Genomic DNA, 16,149 nt, shown 5'->3' with positions numbered 1-16,149 from the left:
GGAAATAATCTGTGAACACCTAGGGCAGCCGTGCTCAGATAAGACCAGGAAAATGCCAGTTGATGATCTTGAATCTATCAATAGTCAATACCCCTAGTCAACCCTAAACATGTGACATCCCAGAATCGGCACAAAATTCTTTTTTATTTTCTTTCTTAAATGTTCTTCAAGCCATGGAAGAGTAGACGTTTAAGTACTTCTATAATGGTAATCTAAGCCAACTTTCAGGGAAGTTGGCAACAGTTTGTGATTCAGTGGCATAATTTACAGTAGACCCCCTTATCCTTGCGGGATATATTCCAAGATCCCCAGTAAATGCCTGAAGGCATAGAATTACCAAAATTATATAGTTTGGGGGTCATTATTAAGTAAAATAAAGCTTCCTGGAACATAAGCATGGTGATACTGCAACAATGGCTCTGATAACCAAGATGGCTACCAAGTCTCTCATGGGGAGGGAATGTAGTCAGTGCTAATATGCTGGACAAGGGGATGCTACAAGTCCTAAAGGGGCCAGAGTAGGACAGCGCAAGAATTCATCACATTACTGAGAAGGCGCACAATTTAAAACATATGAATTGTTCATTTCTAGAATTTTCCATTTAAATATTTCAGAGTGTGGCTGATCACAGGTAACTGAAACTACACACACAGAAAGAAAAAAATGCATATATGGGGGGCTACTGTCATTTTGCATTTCCTCCTAATCCTTTCACTTTTGAATTCATAAATTTCACACAAGTCATATTATACTGTAATCAGAAAAGACACATAACACAAATCCTCATACCTTAGATCTAATTTCTAAAGGGAAGGTGCTTAGAATACAAATAATGTCTATTTATAAATATTAGAAAAGTCAAAAAAAGAAGAAAATATGCACAAAAATGCTCACTGGCATTATTTTAGATATTTCAACAAACTAAATCTAACAAAGTTTTCACTTGAAAAAGAAATTTTACCCATTAAACAGCATTTCAGATAGTGGGATTTTAATCCAAGCATATAGTAAGATGATTGAAAATTCCATGAGATGGGGGGGTGCCTATGGCTCAAAGGAGGAGGGTGCCGGCCCCATATGCCAGAGGTGTTCAAACCCAGCCCCTGCCAAAAATTGCAAAGAAAAAAAAAAAGAAAATTCCATGAGATATATCAGAACCTTTCTTCTTTTTATCATTACTATTTTTAAATTTACAAATACAAATTATATGTATTTTTGGTATACAACATGACATTTACATATATAGTTATAGATAATATGTATAGTGAAATTGCTAAATCAAGCCAATTAACATTTATTCTACCTCACATACCTATGTGTGTGTGTGTCTGTGTGTGTGATGGTCAGAACCTTTATTATTAGTTACGAGGACCTAAAGATGGACAGAGTATCAAGGACAGTTGAGGCAAACACCATAATTGAGAAAAAGAAGGCCAACCACACATTATACACGTGACCTTTTGGAGGTAGAAGATACGGTAGAATCACCTGGCATAACCCTCTAATTTTTACAATGAAGTAACTCGGGCTTGTAGAATTTGACTGACTTCATTGCGTGTAGATAGTAGCACAGATGAATTTAAACCTAAAAACTCCCAATTTGGTGCTGTATTATATACTACCTCTTTGAGGAAGGAAACACACATATAGTCGAGGAGAAAGAGAATGATACTGTTAGGGTTTGAATTACATCTCTTTCCCCCCAAAATGTATTAAAGTACCTCCAAATGTCATCTCCCATCCAAGTACTAACCAGGCCCGACCCTGCTTAGCTTCCGAGATCAGATGAGATGGGGCGCATTCAGGGTGGTATGGCCGTAGACACCAGAATGTAATCTCATTAGGAAACAGGATCCTTACAGAGGTAACCAAGTTAAAATGAGGTCATTAGGGTGGGTCTAATTCAATATGACTGGATTAAAGGTATATAAACGGGTAAAGTTTGGACACAGATACACACTGAGGGAATTCATGAAAAGACGTAGGAGAATATCATGTGAAGACAGACACAGAGGTAGGGGTTATGCTGCCACAAGGCAAGGAGGGTCTGGGGCCACCAGAAGGCGGGATCTACAAGAAAAACTTTTTTCTAGGTTTCAAAAGGAGCATCGCCCTGCCAACACCTGGATCTTAGTCTTTCAGGTTACAGAAACATGAGAAGAAAAATTTCTGCTGTTTGAAACCACCTACTTGCGGTACTTTGTGGCAGCCCTAGGAAACGGATGCACATGCTTAAATAGAAAAACGTACAGGAAAAACCATGATTTGAGCAGAACATTTAGGGAGTGCTTTCTGTGTGGTACACTGTGCAAAGAATTTAATATGAATTATCTCGTTTTATTCTTAGAACTCCTTGAGTTGATATAACCCTTGTCTTCATTTGCTATAACCCCCTAAATAACATGGCCAAGGTCATAGAACTAGTGGTGAATATTATTATTCAAAGCCCTAACTTTTCACCATGATGTCAGAGCAGGGAGTGAGACCACACCAGAGATGAGCAAGACTGAGATTTGCTATCCTATTACCTCTGGTGAATGTCAACTACTATGGGTTTCAAAGATGATGTTGATTCATAAGGTTGTATAAGCAACGAAAGAAAAGCAACCACAATAGCAAACTGGATTTGTGTAAGAATCTTTTTCCAGGGAGGTCAAGTTCCTGTGTCTCAGAGAGAATTCTATGATGAATACCATTTCATGGATTTATTTATTCAATAAATATAAATTGAGAGTCTATTACAGAAAGTGCCGGGCACTTTCTTGGCACTTGGGATACATAAAAAAAAAGAAACAACCGTGATCCCTGCCTGTGTGGAGCTTCCATTCCAAGGGACAAGAAACTTGGACGGAGTTAAGAGAGTCAGAAGATTAGAGAATAAGTGAAATATGACATTAGGGCAAAAATTCAGCTTTGTCAACTTTCTCTATTCTCTGTTTTACTTTTCCAGAAATGATTACCAAAAAGCAAATGCTTTTGAAGTACACATAATTTTCTCATTTATTTATGTATACATTCACTGCAACCCACTTGTATTCCTGGAAGTAAAGACAATTTTAAACTTTGATTTTAAAGTTTCGATCTGCTTCAGAACTGTGTGTTTAAATCATCTCCAAACAGAGAAAGGTTTGTCAAAATGTCAAAGATCACCATAGGATGCAAAATTCAACAATCTGCCTAGTATTCTGCTACCACATCTGACAACCTCATCAGCCAGCAGTTTCCCACAGGCCAGAGCCTCTGGTTTTGAGGGGATAACCTTCGATCTTTTTCACTCTTGATATCATAAAAATGATGCACCTAAGACATTGTCTTTCAAGGCCATAAATTTACCAGTAAGTAAAAAGGTTCTAATGCAGAATGTATTCATTTAAAACAATTATGATAAATACTTTTGATAGTTTTATTACTTGATGTATTCATTTAAAACAATTATTATAAATACCTCTCATAACTTTCCTATTTTTTTTTTAGACAATTCATGGCATTCTAAATGAATTCTTCACTCTTCTAGATGAATCTCTTGAATCACCCTTTCACCCCCTCCCCCAAAATTATCTTTTCCCCAAATGCTAGAGTTTAAAGATGACTTTTTTATGGCTTTGGAGGCTGACAATAGTGACAAAGGGCAGGAGCCTTTCCGCTGGACCCTTGAGAGCTCTAAGATTATAAGGGTCTCAGGAATGGTGTTCTTCCTACCTACATTAATGCTTTGATGGAAACTGGTGCTCATGGTTGTTTTGCATGTTACAAATTGTATCATAAGAACAATGATTCAGAAGCCTACAGAATACATTTAAAGGAAGGTTTTGGAATACTAGTAAGTTCAGCCTTATGGGGGATATTTTAAGTGCAGCTTTCCTGAATTTAGGAGCCATCGGAGTCTTTCTTTTGATGATTGAATCAGATCACTAGGATGGGATTTTTATGGGCAGTCTCCTGCCCCCAGGCCCCAATTTGACTAACATCACAAAATGAAGTCATAAAAAAGAGTCTGGAAAAAGCAGACTAAATTCATTCTTTGCATTTGCCTGAGGGAATGTGAAACCTTCCTGATGTACCTACCTAGTAATCTGTGGCCTTTGCAAAATGATTGAACTCTACTTTGTGTCTCTATAGAGTTCAGCGTGGGCTTTACGACAGCAAGGTCAAGAGCAAGAAAAAGAGGGAGGAGAATTTGGCTTTCATGACTGCTTTGAAAAATAATTCGTCTATTTTCACACTTGATAGCAATTTTTTAGTGATTTTCAGATCCTTTTCTCTTATCCCAACTACAGCATCACTCTGAAACAAAAGCATCTAAATGCAACAGTAGTCTGTGTACCCCCAGTAAACTGCTCTCAGGAATTCCATTGTGGTTAGCACATCAGGCCACACTGGTATTTCTATAAAATGATCACATACACAGTGTGCAAACTGGAGGAATAAACAGCACAGAACGACTGACATTTGCTATCTGCAGAACGTATCCACCCTAAAAAAAATGCTTCGAAAATGTATAGAGAAGAGAATTGGAAAATAGACTAATTCACAACGCCAGAGTAAAAACATAAGCAATAAAATAACATATACTACAAATTATTTAAAGAAAGAGCTCATGAACAGAATATTACGAATAGAAACCAAGAGCTAAAAATTGCACAATATATTTCCAGCAGTGTTATATAGGGGTACAAGTACTCCAATGAGAGAAATATTCTGAATATTCTGTTCCCATAGAGAGGATGAGTATATTAAGGTATCAAAGTTGAAAAAATGCTAAGTTATAGAAAAATTAAACTGACTTTACTTCGTTTCCACACCCCTGCACCAACTTGTTTAGATACATTGGAATGTACCTTTAAACCTAAAAGATTATCTGCTTGACTTGCCAGTTTTGTTAGTTACTGAAAATAATAAAATTTGCTTTCTGATTTATGCTTCAGGCATTTGTGACAGTCATAAGGTGCGTCTTTCTACCTAAGCTTGGCTATTTGTGCGTCTATAGAGATAATCTCATAATAGGGCCTGCAAAATTGAAGAGCAGGATCTGGACTACCAGTTCTACCATGGGGAAGCCACTCTGGGACAAACACTTTGGCAGTGAGCTGGTTATACACTTTTTCTTTTTTTGTGCCAACAATTATCAGCTAAGCCTTAGAAAGCAGTAAACAGAGTTATGTGTTTTGACACTAAATTTGGCACATGGTCCACTTACATAATAGGAGAATTGCAGAAAATATTAATTCTACCATTTTGGTCTAAAGTCAATAATACACTTCTCTCTCCTATGCACTGAAGGAAAATACCAGACGATTTATGGGGCTATATTTTGAGTTTATTGTTTTTTATTTATTTGTTAGAAATTTAGTAGAAGCAAAATAAGATTGTTGCAATTAACTTGCTTTTCTTGGTAAACCCTGGGCAGTAAAAATTTGTATTTTTAAGTCATACAGTCCAAAATAATCAGGGGTTCTGAGAGTACGCATGCTGTTTATTAGCTTTGAAGCACAAATCAAGATTAAATTAGTTGGAACAACAGTAGAGCAAGATGGCAGACAAGAGACAACCCCTTTGTAGCCACATGTGGTGAGATTGGGGAGAAACAATTCCAGCCACCTCTGGCTGGCGGGCCCTGCCCAGAAACATCACCTCAGGGACACAGGGAGGCAGCAGAAGCAGTGGAGAGCTGGCACAGAGGGCAGAGGACAGCCATTTCGGCAGTTTACAGACAGAGAGGGCCTGCCCTGCAGACCATTTTTTACAATGACCTGGGCATCTGATGGAGTTACCTTGGGATTGCTTGATGAGAAGCAAGTGATCTTGAACACTGCACAGTAGCTGGGACTGAGACACGGGGTAGAACGGAGCTGCTGTTGTTCAGCTGCAGCTGGTGCAGCCCTTGTGGGAGAGCTGCCTTGAAGGCTCAGCCCTCAGGGTCCTAATGCAAGGCCATTTCTGCCATGCCTGATAAGCTGGGCAACCACCCAGGGGGAGATTTGAGGGACACATGCTTTCCTGGGAAAGCCACTCTATGGCCAAGGAACATGGTTTGGAAAGGTCGAGCATTGTTTATTAAGGGGGCTGAGGAGAGATTCAGGCTCCCAACCCTGTGGGAATTGATGGAAAGGAAATCAGGAAGATGGGACCAGGTCTCCTAAGCAAGATAGAGGTTTCCAGCCTTCATTTTATACAGCTATATCAGTGTTGCGATTAGCATCGCATACCCTAGAACATCACTTGTCACCCAGGCAATCTATGGCACCATATATATATATAATATATATAGTATGTGTACATATATAAATATATTCCTTTAAAATTTTTTTTCAACATTTTTCCCCTAGATTTTTCTTTTTTTTTTTTTGTAATTATAATTTTTCATTGTTTCCTTCTTCCATAGTAAGAATTTGCTAGTTTTTCAACTCCTTTTATTTATTTATTTTTGGCCCCAATTAATTTTAACACTGAAGGTTTTTGTTTAGTTTTATAGTTGTTTTTTTTTTTTTTTTGAGACAGTGCCTCATTTTGTCGCCCTTGGTAGAGTGCCATGGCATCATAGTTCACAGCAACCTCAAACTCTTATTAAACTCAAGCTATTCTCTTGCCTCAGCCTCCCAAGTAGCTGGGACTACAAGCACCAGCGTCATGCCCAGCTATTTTTAGAGATGAGGTCTTGCTCTGGGTCAGGCTGGTCTTGAACCTGTGAACTCAGCCAATCCACCCACCTCAGCCTCCCAGAGTGCTACGATTAAAGGCATGAGCCACCACTCCCAGCCCCAGTTTTATAGTATCTTTATTTTTCCATTTTTATTTCTTTAATAACAAGGGCTCCATTTTCACTACAGTTTTCCTCCCCCTTTTATTCTCTCTTTTCTTTTCATTTCTCTCATTTTCTCCATTTTTAAAAGATTTTCTACTTTTCTTAACTTTCACACACAAATTTCTCAAATAACAACTAAGATTATCCCCTTTTTTTACAGGGTACATAATTTTATTTTCAATTCTCTTAATATACTTTTATTACTGTTATTTTTTTCTAATTTCTTTTATTCTTTGTCAATCTGTATTCAATTTATGGCACAGAGCTTCACTCTGAGGTGTGGGTTAGGATGCCACAGCAATGTTCTGGCTTACAGAGACTTTGATCTGCTGATCTAGGAGGTCCTTCTAACTTTGGCCTTTGGAAGCACACAAGTGGTAAATTGCTATTCTTTTTTTTTTTTTTTGGTTTTTATTTTACTTCTCTATTTGGTGAAGGTGGGATCTTGTTTCTGCTGAGGCTGGCAAAGAGCTGCTGACCTGGAGGGAGCTATCCACCCACCCCCCCAGAAGCTGGGAATTGAGGATGTGGGTCAAAGCAGGCAGAGGGAAATTTATAATATGGATGGTAAAAAATTCAGGAAATTGCTGATAAAGTGGAAAGTAACCAAAAAGAAATCCAAAACATAACCAAATAAGAAATGAAAGATATGAAGAATATAGAAAGGATATAGCAGAGTTTAAGGAATTGAAGCAGTCAATCAGGGAACTTAAAGAGGCAGTAAAAGGGATCAATAACAGATTAGACCATGGAGAAGAAAGAATCTCAGAGCTAGAGGATAAAGCTCTTGAGCTAACTCAGGCAGTTACAGAGACAGAGAAGGAGAGAGAGAAAGCAGAGTGTTCACTGACAGAATTATGGGACTTCATGAAGTGTTCAAACATAGAAATTATATGTATCCCAGAGGGGAATAACCCCCACAGAGGAATGGAAGCTCTACTAGAGGATACCATAAATGAAAACTTCCCAAATATTACCAAAGATTCTGACACATTTCTTTTAGAGGGGTATTGAATCCCAGGTTGCCTCAACTACAACAGAGCTTCTCCAAGACACAATGTCATGAACCTGTCCAAAGTCAAGATGAAAGAAAATATTCTGCAAGCAGCCAGAAGTAAGCACCAGTTGACCTAGAGGGAAAATCCATCAGGGTGACTGTGAACTTCTCAAATAAAACTTTTTAAGCCAGAAGAGAATGGTCATCTACCTTTAACCTTCTTAAACAAAACAACCTTCATCCCAGAATTCTATGTCCTACTAAGCTAAGCTTTGAAATTGATGGAGAAATGAAATCATTTATTGATATGCAAGCATTGAGGAAGTTTTCCACAAGATCAGCTCTACAGGAAATTCTGAGACCTATTCTACAAACTGACCATCACAATGGACAACTAGCAAACTAAACACTCAGAAACTAAAGGACAAAACCTAGTTTCTACAATAATGCAAAAGGTAAAACTAACTGATGGACTTTGATGAAATAAGATGAACAGAACTCCACCACACTTTTCAATTCTTTCAATAAATGACTTGAATTACCCACTGAAGAGGCACAACCTGGCTGATTGGATAAAAAAGGACAAGCCATGCATATGCTGTGTACAGGAAATGTACGTAGCCTCAAAGGACAAACCAAGACTCGGGGTGAAAGGTTGGAAACAATATTTCAGGCAAATGGAAATCAGAAGAAAGGAGGGGTTGCAAACTTATTTTCAGACATAAATGGATTTAAACCAACTAAAGTCAACAAAGACAAAGATGGACACTTCATATTGGCCAAGGGAACAATACAACAAGAGGACATTTCAATTGTAAATGTTTATGCACCCAATCTAAATGATCCTAGATTTATGAAACAGATCTTAAGTGGCCTGAGCAATATGATAGCACTATAATATAGCACTATAATAGTATGGGACCTTAACGTTCCTCTTACAGAGCTAGACAGATTCTCTAAACCAAAACTAAACAAAGATACAAGGGACTTAAATGTGACCCTAGAACAATTGTGCTTAATAGATATATATAAAATAGACCATGCCAAAGCTAAGGAATATACATTCTTCTCATGAGCCCATGGAATAGTCTCCAAAATAGATCATATCATAGGACACAAATCAAACCTCCACAAAATCAAAAGAATTAGAATTATATCTTGTATCTTCTCAGACCACAAAACAATAAAGGTGGAACACAAATCCAACAAAAATTTTCATCCCCCACACAAATACATGGAAACTAAACAACCTTATGCTTAATGACACAAGGAAGAGATAAAAGAGAAAATCATTAACTACCTTGAACATTACAACGATGAAGACACAAGCTACCAAAACCAATGGGACACTACAAAAGCAGTCTTAAGAGGGAAATTTATCGCATTAGATGCCAACATCCAAAAAACTGAAAGAAAAAAACATCAACAATCTAATCAATCATGTTAGAGAAATGGAAAAGGGAAAGAAATCCAATCCCAAATCTAGCAGAACAAAAGAAATAACCAAAATTAAATCAGAAATAGAAACTGAAAACAAAAGAATCATTCAGAAAATTAATGAAACAAAAAGTTGGTTCTTTGAAAAGATAACTAAAATTAATAAAACATTGACCAAATTATCCAGAAATAGGAAAGTAAAATCTTTGATAACCTCAATCATAAACAAAAATGGAGAAATCACAGCTGATACCACAGAGATACAAGAGATTATTTCTGACTACTACCCAAAACTCTATGCACTGAAATTTGACAAGGTGGAGGAAATTGACCAATACCTGGAATCACACCATCATCCTAGACTTAACCAGGAAGAAATAGATCTCTTGAACAGATCAATATCAAGCACTGAAATTACAGAAACATTAAAAAAGCTTCCAACAACAACAAAGAAGCCTGGGACCAGAGGACTTCACATCAGAATTCTATCAAACCTTGAAAGAGGAGCTTGAACATATACTACAGAACCTATTTCAAAACACTGAGAAGAATGGATTCTGGGCGGCGTCTGTGGCTCAAGGAGTAGGGCGCCAGTCCCATATGCCGGAGGTGGCAGGTTCAAACCCAGCCCTGGCCAAAAACCACAAAAAAAAATAAAAAAATAAAAAAATAAAGGAAAAGAATGGATTCTTCCCCATCATGTTCTATGAAGCAAACATCACCTTGATTCCAAAACCAGAAAAGGACACAAATAAAAAGGAGAACCACAGAGCAATTTCACTAATGTACGCTGATGCAAAAAATACCCAACAAAATCTTAGGTAATAGTTTGCAGCTACACATTAAAAAAATTACACATCATGATCAAGTAGGCTTCATCCCAGGATACAAGGCTGGTTTAACATAAACAAATCCACAAATGTAATTCATTATATCAATAGAAGCAAAAACAAAGACTATATGCTCCTCTCAATAGATGCAGGAAAAGCATTTGACAAAATGCAGCATCCTTTTCTAATAAGAACACTTAAGGATGTAGGAATAGGTGGCACATTTATTAAGCTGATTGAAGCTATCATGACAAACCCACAGCTACCATCATACCAAATGGAGTAAAACTGAAATCTTTTCCACTTAGAACTGGAAGCAGACAAGGAAGTCCACTATTGCCACTACAGAATGCTGGAAGTTCCAGCCAATGCAGTCAGGCAAGAGAAGGAAATATATAGCATTCAAAGGGAGTACAGAGGAGGTCAAACTCTTACTCTTTGCTGATGATAAGATCTTATACTTAGAATACCCCAGGGACTCAACCACAAAATTCTTGAAAGTGATCAGGAAATACATCAATGTCTCAGGATATAAAATCAATGTCCACAAATGAATAGCTTTTGTATATACCAATAACAGTCAATTTGAGAAGCAAATGAGGGACATAATTCCCTTCACCGTACCTTCAAAGAAAATGAAATACTTAGCAAAAGAGGTGAAGGATCTTTACAATGAGAATTATCAAACCCTAAGAAAAGAAATAGCAGAAGACATTAACAAATGAAAGAACATACCATGGTCTTGGCTGAGAAGAATCAACATTGTTAAAATGTCTATTCTACCCAAAGCACTCTACAGATTCAATGCTATCTCCATTAAAATACCAACATCATACTTTGAAGAACTGGACAAAATAGTACTTCATTCTATATGGAACCAGAAAAAAACCCACATGTCCAAGGCATTTGCTAGTAATAAAAACCAAGCTGGAGGCAATCCCCCTACCATACTTCAGGCTGTATTACAAGTTCACAGTAATCAAAACAGCATGGTATTGGCACACAAAAAAGAGAAATACACATATGGAACAGAATAGAAAACCCAAGAGATGAAACCAGTCTCTACTTGCTATCTGATCTTTGATAAACCAAACAAAAGCATACAGTGGGGAAAAGAATCCCTATTCAACAAATGGTGCTGGGAAAACTAGATAACCACACGTAACAGACTGAAACTTGACCCACACCTTTCACCACTTACCAAAATTGACTCAAGATGGATAAAAGATTTAAATCTAAGATATGAAGTGATAAAAGACTTAGCAGAAAGTGTGGGAAAAACCCTTGAGGAATATGGACTGGGGAAACATTTTATGACAAAGACTTCAGCAGTCATCACCACCACAAAATAAATAAATAAATAAATTGGACTTAAATAAGCTGAAAAGCTTCTGCACAGCCAAGGACACAAGTAAATCAAAAAGACAATTTTTAGAATGGTAAAAGATATTTACAGTTTGAAGATAACCAGCCTTCTTGGATGAGGACAGATGAATGGCTAACAAACATTTCAAAAAATGCTCATCATCCCTGATCATCAGAGAAATGCATGTCAAAACCACCCGGAGTTATCACCTAACCCCAATGAGAATAGCCTACATCACAAGGCTATCAAAGCTACAGAAGCTGGTGAGGATGTGGAGAGAGGGAACACTTTACACTGCTGGTGGGACTGCAAACTAATACAACCTTTTTGGAAGGAAGTATGGAGAATCCTTAAAGAACTCAAATTAGACCTCTCAAAATTTGATCCTGCAACCTCATTACTAGGCATTTACCCAGAAGATAAAAAAATCCTTTTATCATAAGGACATTTGCACTAGACTGTTTATCACAGCTCAATTTACAGTCATTCAAATATAGAAACAACCTGAATGCCCACCAATGCAGAAATGGATTAACATGCTGTGATATATGTATACCATGGAATATTATTTAGCCATTAAAAAGATGGAGACTTTACATCTTTTGCATTAACCTGGATGGTGTTGGAACACATTCTTCTTAGTCAAGTATCACAAGAGTGGAGAAGCAAGAATCCAGTGTTCTAATATGAAGCCAATAGATGATCTATTACATATCCACTTAAGATAAAAACTCAAATCAATTCAAGGTGGGGTGGTAGGGGATCATGAAGCGAGGAGAGGGGAGGCAGGAGGGGGATGGTGCTGTTCTCAATGAACACAGTGTTAGTGTGTATGGCACACCTCTTGTGGGAAGGACATAATTATAAGAGGCCTCTACCTAACAAATGCAACCATTGTAGCCTAATTCTTTGCACCTTTAATTATCCCGAAACTGTAAAAAAATACTAAATTACTTATGAAACCAGAAGTTTTAGCTCACAAACAGAAGATTCATTTTCATCTGACACTATTTTGTACAGAAATTAGCATAACAGATTGAATATTAAATCAATTTCCAATGGTTAAAGGTTACTAAGATTAACTTAACCCATATAAATGACTTGCACAAATTTTCTGTGATCATACACCTTCATCTTTTCCACCTTCACATGATTGTCAAGATTGGCCTCTCCTGATCAGGGTATCTGTTACCTACTTGCTCTCAAGTCTTAACCATGAGGAATGAAAATGGGTCAAACAACCAAGAAATACAAGAGTAATTGTTTTAGAACTGAAATTTAGTTTGGTTTTAAAATCAGTCTTCCATCAGCACATTGTACCCCATAAATGCATTATGATTTAATAAGAAAATTAAGAGGAAAAAATAAAAATCAAACAGAAAAAAAGCAATCTTTCCTTATTTCAATTGTCCTCTTTCATTCCTTTCAGATACATTTTCAACTTTCCTGAATATGCCTGACCTAGTCATGTCTTTCAATTTATTTTGCTCATGTAACATACGTAGAACAGTAGTACATCATTTAAGTAGAAGAAACTCCAAAAAAACGATAGAGAAAATATCTCACGGCATGGGTAACTGAGACACAAAATGAAAATAAAGATTAATTGGCACTGTTTTCTTTGTAACCATAAACACACACCAAATTAAGTGTGCATGTAAATTGATCTGTGTTATTTTATATTCAGTAATAAACTGTATAAAACTCATAATAACAATCACAAACAAACAAAGAGACCACCCCAATATTGGGCATGATATAACCGATGTTTGGAATTGAATTGCTTTGCCTTTCCAAAAAAAAAAAATAATAAACGGAACTGGGACAGATACAGCAAATGTAAGAAAGTGTCAGAATCTAACACACGAACAGGAAGTCAGGGTCCTTTTCTTTTCTTTTTTTTTTTTAAACGACTATCCTCATTAGCAGAAAAGTAACATTAAAAAATAAAAATCATAAAACATTCAAAAATAAAAATTCCTGCACCCACTTAAGAGATGTTCATGGCTTCACATCCACGTCTGTTTCCTGTACAGATATTAGGCCCCCTGTATTATGAAGAATTGCTCTAAGTACCTTTAAAATTGTAGTGCATCTCTCTCCAGAGCTCCTAAATGCCACTGTTCCCTATGTCAACCCAGCCGACGAACAAACTTATGTACTAGTGAAGCAGCAAATATCCTAGACCATACAATAAACACCCAGAAGAAGCATACATCATTCTGATTTCAGTCCTTCAGGAGGGGAGGAATAGATTCGTAATTCATAAACAAAATTAGGCAGTTAACTATTTAGTCATACATGTTTTCCATGTTAGCATTAGATTGAAAATAGTTGCAATAGATTTCACTCAAAACTAATAAAGTCTTTTGTGCATTGCAGCCTTGGAGTAAAATAATTCAAGGTGAGACCCTTGTGTTTAAATGGCTGGCTTACAAAAGAGAAATCTCTTTCATATAAGACTCTGTGAAATAATAAGCATCCGATCAAGATATGTACAAACACTGCATATGCACTACACAGCAATAATAAAATAGCAAGAACGGAAATAACATGAAAAGATGACCCTGGAGGCTAGATGGCTAATGCTTTGTTTTGGATCATGAACATGCGTGTCACGTTGTCTATTCAGAATGTCGGCTACGTCCACACAAGCAAGGGATAGATCTGCATAGAGAAACCAGCTCTCTCCCCAGTCTCTCCTCCCAGGCTGCTCGACACCGCAAGCTGAATTTGACTTTATCAGGAATGGCTCAATAGTCTAATTTATATGAGGCTCTCAGCCTGGAAAACATAAAAGGTTTATTGCCTAAGATTTTGATGATAATCCTGAAAGCTGAAAATATAAAAATTAAATGTAAACTCTGACTCTTTAGCCTTGATGCATAAATAATTAAAATGGTTAATTAACAAAAGATGATAACTTTGCCACACACATTTCTATTTATTAAAGATGTCACCTGTTTTTTCCCTAATTCTTCAGTAATGTACAAAAAAAAAAAAAAAGAAAAGAAATAAAGTCATTTTGTTCACATGCTTTTTAGGACAAAAACAATACTCTATTTTAGCTAGATACGGTGGCCTGTACCTTCAGTCTCAGCTGCTTGGCGAGCTGAGGTGGGAAGATTGCTTGATCCCAGAAGTTCAAGGCTACAGTGAGATGCACTTATACCTGTGAACGAGCCACTGAACTCAAGTCTGGGCAACATAGAATTCATCACAAAAACAAATAAAACAAAACAAAAACAACAACAAAAAAACTCTATATTTCAAAGTTATACGTTTTCAATTAAGAAAGCAAAGTTTTTTTTTTTTTTTTTGTAGAGACAGAGTCTCACTGTACCACCCTCGGGTAGAGTGCCATGGCGTCACACAGCTCACAGCAACCTCTTAACTCTTGGGCTTACGCGATTCTCTTGCCTCAGCCTCCCGAACAGCTGGGACTACAGGCGCCCGCCACAACGCCCGGCTATTTCTTGGTTGCAGTTTGGCCGGGGCTGGGTTTGAACCCGCCACCCTCGGCATATGGGGCTGGCGCCCTACTCACTGAGCCACAGGCGCCGCCAGCAAAGTTTTTTTAAAAAAGAAATTATATTCCCTTTTAACATTTAATCTCTATATATGTAATTGACATAGCACTGACTCTTCCCCTTATATAAAATTAATATCCTGATAAAAATGATGTAACTTGCAAAGTGCTCTACCCGTCAACATGAAATGCAATTAATATTGGAGATGGTAAATTATTAAACTAAAAACATAGAGATTAAACTACAGATTAAATTTGTACCACTAACTGAGTGAACTAAAGGTTTTCAAATAATTTAGATATATTGGGTAGCCATAAAGTCTATGTCCAATTTAAAATTGCACTCTATTTTAAATCGCACACAAACTTTATGGCCACCTTATATGATTTTCCTGTTGCATACATTCATCCATCAAATTTAAGGTGCTAGTCCTTAGGAATTTTGGCATTTCAATTCCACACTTGACATGCAGTTTTCCTTATGACCCAATTTTGTCCTTATGTTATATATCACTTAAAGTTTATACATTAAAATCTCCAATCAGAATGTTTGCAGCACAATGTAATATTAAAGTGTTTTCCTAAAGCTAGGCACTGCATTCATCTCAGCCCTGTCCAAAGCATACCAGAAGTTGGGACTTGTTTTCCCTGTTCAATATATAGATACTCTTCAACTTATGATGGGGTTCTGTTCCAATAAACCCATCATAAGTTGAAAATATTGTAAGTCAAAAATCCAAATAGCCTAGTCTACTTTAAATATATTCAGAACATTTCCATTAGCCTACAGTGGCCAAGATCGTTTAACAAAATGGTTAATTAATAAGTATTGAATATGTTATGGAATTTATTAAATGCAATATTATACTGAAAATGAAAAACAAAATTGTTGCATGAGTACTCAAAATATAATTTCTACTGACTACACATTGCTTTCCCACCATTATAGAGTCAAAAAGTAGTAAGTTAAACCATTTGTAAGTCAAAGACCATACCCAGCCATCTGGATTTTTTTACTGTTGAGAACCATTTGATGGAATTTTGATCAATATTACCAGCTCTTTTCTTTTTCTACACTATATATATTTTTCAGATAATATCAAAATTTACTAGGCCATTTTTAAGAATTCTACAAAGCCTGTTAATATTAATTATATTATTGACGTGTTTATTTTCCCATTTTTAAA

The 16,149-nt window shown here is 36.7% G+C and overlaps 1 protein-coding gene across 2 annotated transcripts in view; it reads right to left on the bottom strand.

Annotated features, from left to right (window-relative positions):
• The window catches only part of CSRNP3 (cysteine and serine rich nuclear protein 3), a 106,864-nt gene that overhangs the window by 20,228 nt on the left and 70,487 nt on the right, over positions 1 to 16,149 (bottom strand). The window lies entirely within an intron of this gene.

This window comes from Nycticebus coucang, chromosome 7 (genome assembly GCF_027406575.1).
Source record: "Nycticebus coucang isolate mNycCou1 chromosome 7, mNycCou1.pri, whole genome shotgun sequence".
In the NCBI taxonomy this organism is placed as follows: Eukaryota; Metazoa; Chordata; class Mammalia; order Primates; family Lorisidae; genus Nycticebus; species Nycticebus coucang.
This window is presented reverse-complemented; position numbering and strand designations above follow the sequence as displayed.